General features: G+C 43.2%; 1 long non-coding RNA gene across 1 annotated transcript; it reads left to right on the forward strand.

Annotated features, from left to right (window-relative positions):
- The first annotated feature begins 526 nt into the window (after positions 1–526).
- On the forward strand, positions 527–5,594 carry LOC123288099 (uncharacterized). Its single transcript, XR_006531634.2, has 3 exons — positions 527–943; positions 3,654–3,809; positions 4,940–5,594. It is a non-coding gene; the product is annotated as an uncharacterized lncRNA (long non-coding RNA).
- The last annotated feature ends 287 nt before the right edge of the window (positions 5,595–5,881 follow it).

Genomic DNA, 5,881 nt, shown 5'->3' on the forward strand with positions numbered 1-5,881 from the left:
TCCTTCTTGTGGCTTGGTTTTCATCTCAATTTTTTCAGCTTCTTCCTGATTATGTTCCTGTGTGTGTGAATTCCATTAATCCATTAACTTGGAATCTTCATAATTGTCAGTCATTCCAAAGCAGCTCCTAGGCACAAGGGTTCACAACAACAGAGAGCTGCTTCCATGGAGCCGTAGCGACAGCCTGCCCACACTGCAGAGTGGAGTGCGCCCAGGCCACATGCTTACAAACAGCCACACCTTCACCCAGGATACCGTCTTTTTTTTATTACTATTACTCTCTTTTTTCCTCTTCAAGGCTGACAAGTTGCACCAGGTATTTCCTTCTTACTTAGATACCAAAATAAAGTCTTTTCCAAATTTCTGGCTTTTGCTTTCTTATGCCAGGGTGTCAGAGCCAGCCCCTGAGTCATGCAGCCGAAAGCCAAGCTGAGGGGAGGTGGTGTTCATTTCAGGAACTCAGCTCAGCTTCCTGGAGACTAAACACAGCGGCATCAATAAATAGAGGAGAAAGGAGGCAGTAATAAGAGGAATTTAAATCTCAGTTGCGATATTAACTAACAGCGATACAGTAGTTAAACGTGGCTATCCAATAGAAAAGCATTTCCACAGGTGGAAAGATCAAAATGAGAGGCAGAATAAGGCCTGATTCTGCCATCAGGCAGCCAGTATGGATGGAAACAGCATTTTCTTAAATGCAAAGCCTTTTTATTGAAATAGCCCAGAATGTTCCTAATGGATATTTTGAAGTACCATTTTTCCTTCCATTCAATCTGTAAATATTTACAGGCACCTCTTATGTACCAAATGTTCGAGATGCAAGAGAGAACAAGACACCGATGGCCTCTGACTTCATGGGGCTTATATTCCACCGGGAAAGACAGATGATAAACAAGGACCTGTCCTTAAACCAAGGGACGATGAACAAAAGGCATGACCCTGGGTAAGTGTCTAAACTTTCTTAGGCCACCGTCTCTTCATCTGCATAAGGAGGACATTAACAGTCCCTGCATCAGTGGCTTGGTGCAAGGGGTAAATGAACTGCTATGTGTTCAGAGCTCAGAGCAGTGCCCGGCACAGGGCAAGCCTTGCCTACGTGTTGGAATGCAAGCCTTGAGGGCCTTTTGTCGTTTTGTTCACTGCCCCATCCCTAGTTCTTAGAACAGTGCCTGGGGTAGAATAGGTGCTCAAGAAATATGTGCCGAAAGACTGAAATAAAATAAGATCATAGATTGGGATTCATGTTATGAAAGATGTGAACAGGGTCCTCTAACAGAGGAATGGGAGAGAAGGAGCGAGGATGATACAGCCAGAGGGTCTCTGTGAAGAGCGAATGGAAGAGAACTCCAGGAAGAGGGCACAAAGGCAAGTGCCCTCTGGCAGGAAAAGCTGGCTGTGTTCAAGAATCTCCTACTGACGTAGGGGGGGCACATTCACCTGCCCAGCTACCAGTTTCCAGGCTGCAGCCTCCGATGCCCACGTCCTGCGCTTTTCCTTTAGTCCATTTTCCACACACAGCAACACACAACTTCTCATTTCTCCAAATTTGAACATCTCTCAATGTGAATATTTCTTTTAGGGAATAGTTTTGGAGGGAGCAAGAAGTGGAGGAATATTTTTCTCTCAAATATTTTAGCTCTCTGTAGCCTCCAGGGAACCTGGTCAGTTGCAGTGTGGTCACCATGAGTTGCCAGACATCTCTCCTTATTTTTCACCCTCATGTTTCGTGCCCCTTCGTGAGGGCATTTGACAACTTGGAATTCCCCAAATTTGTCCTTAAGCTCTTAAGTGAAGATGTTGCAGTGCATCTTATAAACTTGCTCCCCAGGGAGGGACTTCCATCCTGCATGTTCCCATCCCTATAAGCTCAAACCTCCTCCAGAAGGAGTTGTTGATGTGTCTTTAGAAATACTCATGTCTGCTCAAAAGAGAAAGGGGTATTTATGTTCCCATTATTAATAAAGCTGACTTCCCTCTGTTTCATGGTGAGATCTCATATAATCTAGTAGGATTTGCTTCTGACTAGAAAGACAGGAAGGAGGGAGGATCCTGGACTCCTCCTGAGAGCTAACTGATTGGTTAGGGCACAGATGTGCCCACGTAGACAATGGGACAGATCAGCTGCCATCGAACAGGTCCCAAAACTGTCCCATTCCTCCAACACTCTTACTGTCAGCCTTCTCAGGTTGATCGTCTCCCAGCCAGGCAGAGGAAAGAAAAGAGGAGCAACTGAAGATGTACCTGTTACAGAAAGGGGCAAGAGAACTTCTAAGTAAGTTCTTTGCTGACTTCTTTGTCGTGGCTGCTTAAAGTCCGGGATACCTTCGTCAAGTTGAGAAAAGCAATTCCTTTGGGAATGGATAAAAATGTTTGCATTACACAATATCTTCATACTGGAAACCAACATTGATTCTGCTATGTTTTTTCCAAGACTATTTGATGTGCTTATAAAAGTACTTAACTGGGCGTTGAGGCCTGGGGTTCGAGTCTAGGGGTAAAATTCCATTCCTCAGGAACTCCCCTTGGCCCACAGCATCCTTGCCTATAAAATGAAGGGCGTTGGGCTTGGTGTCTGTTCCAGCTCTCAAACATTCTACGGCTCTATTTAACAAGCGTAAACTTGTGGATGTTCATTTGGCACACCCAAAAAGGAATTTGCCTTGTTTGGGCACCATTTCGTAAAGGCTGCTGCTTATTGTCTCTGCCAATATCAGCTGGACTTAACTGGTTCAGATAGCTTTCTATAGCAACTTTAGATAGGATTATTTTTTATTTAGATTTTTTTTTAACCAGGTGTCTTTTTTTTTTTCCTTGCTGGGAAAATTCACCCTGAGCTAACATCTGTTGCCAATCTTCCTCTCCCTCTTTTTTTTCCTCCCCAGAGCCCCAGTGCACAGTTCAATATTCTACTTGTAGGTCCTCCTAGTTCTTCTGTGTGAGCTGCTGCCACAGCCGGCTACTGACAGACAAGTGTTGCGGTTCCACAACCGGGAACCAAACCCAGGTCACCGGAGCAAAGAGCACCGAACTTTAAGCACTAGGCCATCAGGGCTGGCTCTATTTAGAATTTTTAAGGAAAAGCAAACTTTTTGAAGAATCTTTTAAGAAAAAAATATATATGTATATCCTGAACCAATGCTGTGGAACATAGGATGTATAGTTTATTAATATTATGCTTAAAGATCCAGAGTTAGAACAACTAACTTACAGATACAACTGTAGGGCTGTTTGTTGTATGACCTGCGATCTTTCTTCATTAAAGTATTGATAAAACACTTAGCCAGATACCTGCAAGGCAAATATTTCTATCATGGTCCTGTTCTTATCTGTCTTCCTCTTGTGGCTGCTTTCAGAACAGGGCAAGAACCCCCCTGAACTCTGTACCAGTCTGTCTGTGACCTTCTTTATAGACTGCTTTGGAGAATTCTTGGTGTCTTCTACGATTTCACAACATTCACACATTAAAGTTCAGAGTCTTCAGCAGTTGTCTTTATATAACTCCAGCTATTTCTACTCCTACTTGTGAATGCACAGACTCATGCAAATGCAAGAACTATGGAAAGCGTGGCTCGTCTCCAGGGCCAACTCTACAACTTGGGAGGGATTGCTGCCACTTGCCTGCTGCAAAATACCTTCTCTTCTCTGTCCTGCAGCCATGGAAAGGCTTTCACAGACCACCCTGACTTTTGGAGAGAAAAGAACATCTGAACTGAGTGCTGCCTCAAGAATCTTTCCCCACCATGCGGAACCCTTCACCCGAAGGTACTTCCTGAGCCTCACCAGCCAATGGCCCCAGAAAGACAGCAGCTGTGAGTAAAGCCATGAACTTTTTGGTCACAAGGATTTTCCTCTTATCTGCTTCACCCCCACTTATTCCACATTATACTCTCTTGGTTGTGAGGGATTTGTCTTCCTTAGCTTATGTCTTTGGAACTCATGGTTATCTGTACACATCCAGTGATTCACCAAGTACGGGGATTACAGAAGAGGAAGCTCAGCAAAGCCTCCTTTCAAAAGTTGGCCCAGAATTACGCAAGTGGGTTGAAATGAGTAGTAGAAACAGATGATTTTAATTCATCTCATCTGTTCACTACCTGCAGTGCCGATGCATGTGTTTTTGAGTATTGGAGCATATGTTCCATTTTTCTTTTACCACATCCCTTGGCCTTTAGTGCACTAGAGATCCTGAAATTCCCCTTCTTGGAAAGTTATATATAATTGCAGAATTGCTGAATTTCCATCCTGGGCTTTTCATGTGATCAAGAAAAATATATAAATGATTGTAAAACTGTATCCCCGTGCTCATTCTCTTCAAAACGTGTGACCATAATTCAGTATTCTCACCATTTCTGTTTCTTGTTAGCATGGTGGAGTGGATTCCAACTCCTAGCACTCATGTGGACAGCAGAGGGAACCCTGCCTTGTCTTTTTGCACTATCCTCTCACCTTGCGGCGCTATGTCAGACAATGCTCTGCTGCTCTTCATAGAGTCTTCATGGGCAATTTTTTGGAAGTGGGTGGCCAGGTCCTCCTTTCTAGTGTATCTAGTATGGAAGCTCTGCTGAAACCTGTCCACCATGGGTGACCCTGCTGGTATTTGAAATCCCAGTGGCATAGCTTGCAGCATCACAGCAACATCCAGCCGCCACGGTCTGACAACCAACAGATGGGTGGTGTGGTTCCCTGACCAGGAAATGAACCCAGGCCATGGTGGTGAGAGTGCTGAATCTTAACCACTAGACCACCAAGATTGGCACCATTTCTGTTACTTTCACTGTAAATATTTGTTCAATTTCAACCTTAGGAGACACCTGTTCATGGTACATGTAGATTCCCCCAACCTTACACGTGAGTATATCACAAGAAAAAATCGTCTTTGCATTATATACTCAATAAATCTCCAGTAAACATATATAGTGGCCTCTGTCTTCTATGACAGGTAATATTCTTGCCCTGGATTATCCTACTTGAGATGTACAAACAAAAACCTATCAGAATGTAACCATCTTTCATGCTCAACACGAGCCCCTGAATGGGCGCTTCCATGACAACTCCTGCCTTCGTGGACCACCGTCTCCTCTGCAGTCCTACAGCAATGATGCTCTGCGTCCCTAAGTTAATGCTTAATCAGATCCTGTGTCAAACTGATGCCTGTTGCTCTGTGTGGGGTACTCTTGTCTTGCCAATTGCCTTAGCATTTGCCTGAGGGCTATGCAGATGTAGCTAGTTCTTGGAGTCTTCGCTGACTCTCTCCCTCCTTCCCTCATAAAGAATAAAGCAAACCCTCTCTGTGATCCTCTCCCACTCTTTCTCTCTCCAGAATGACAGTTTTCACACTGAATGTAATTTTTCTTCTGACATTCCTGGATGTATCGCTAGACTGTGAACTCGTTAGAGGGAAACCAATGTCTTGTTTTTCTTTATATCTTCAATGTCCAGTGCAGAACAACTTTTCAATAAGCATTTCACAATAAATGGATGAATGGATAAATGAATAAATTGTGTCAAGAATTGTTTAATTGCTTGTAGTGCTTTAATACAATTTTTAACAGAGCACTTATTAAATATCAATAAATACTATGCTTTAACAGTTCGATGCGTCTTATATTTTTGACTGGCCAAAGTTATTTTCCCTGCTCAGATTTTTCCCAAATGAGTAAAACACTCAATAATGTGCAAGAGGAACTCAGTCATTGCTAAGATGCAAGAAAAATGTAGCACGCTATGCTGAAAAATGTGACCTGGAAACAGTTGCTAGTTTATACATAACATGCTCAGAGGACTGCAGAAAGGTTCAAACAGTGGTTCCTACGTGTTTGATAGCTCCAAAAATGACATCAAAGTATCATTAAAAAAAATCTCCTGCTAAATGTGAAAACCT

This window comes from Equus asinus, chromosome 1 (assembly GCF_041296235.1).
Source record: "Equus asinus isolate D_3611 breed Donkey chromosome 1, EquAss-T2T_v2, whole genome shotgun sequence".
Lineage (NCBI taxonomy): Eukaryota > Metazoa > Chordata > Mammalia > Perissodactyla > Equidae > Equus > Equus asinus.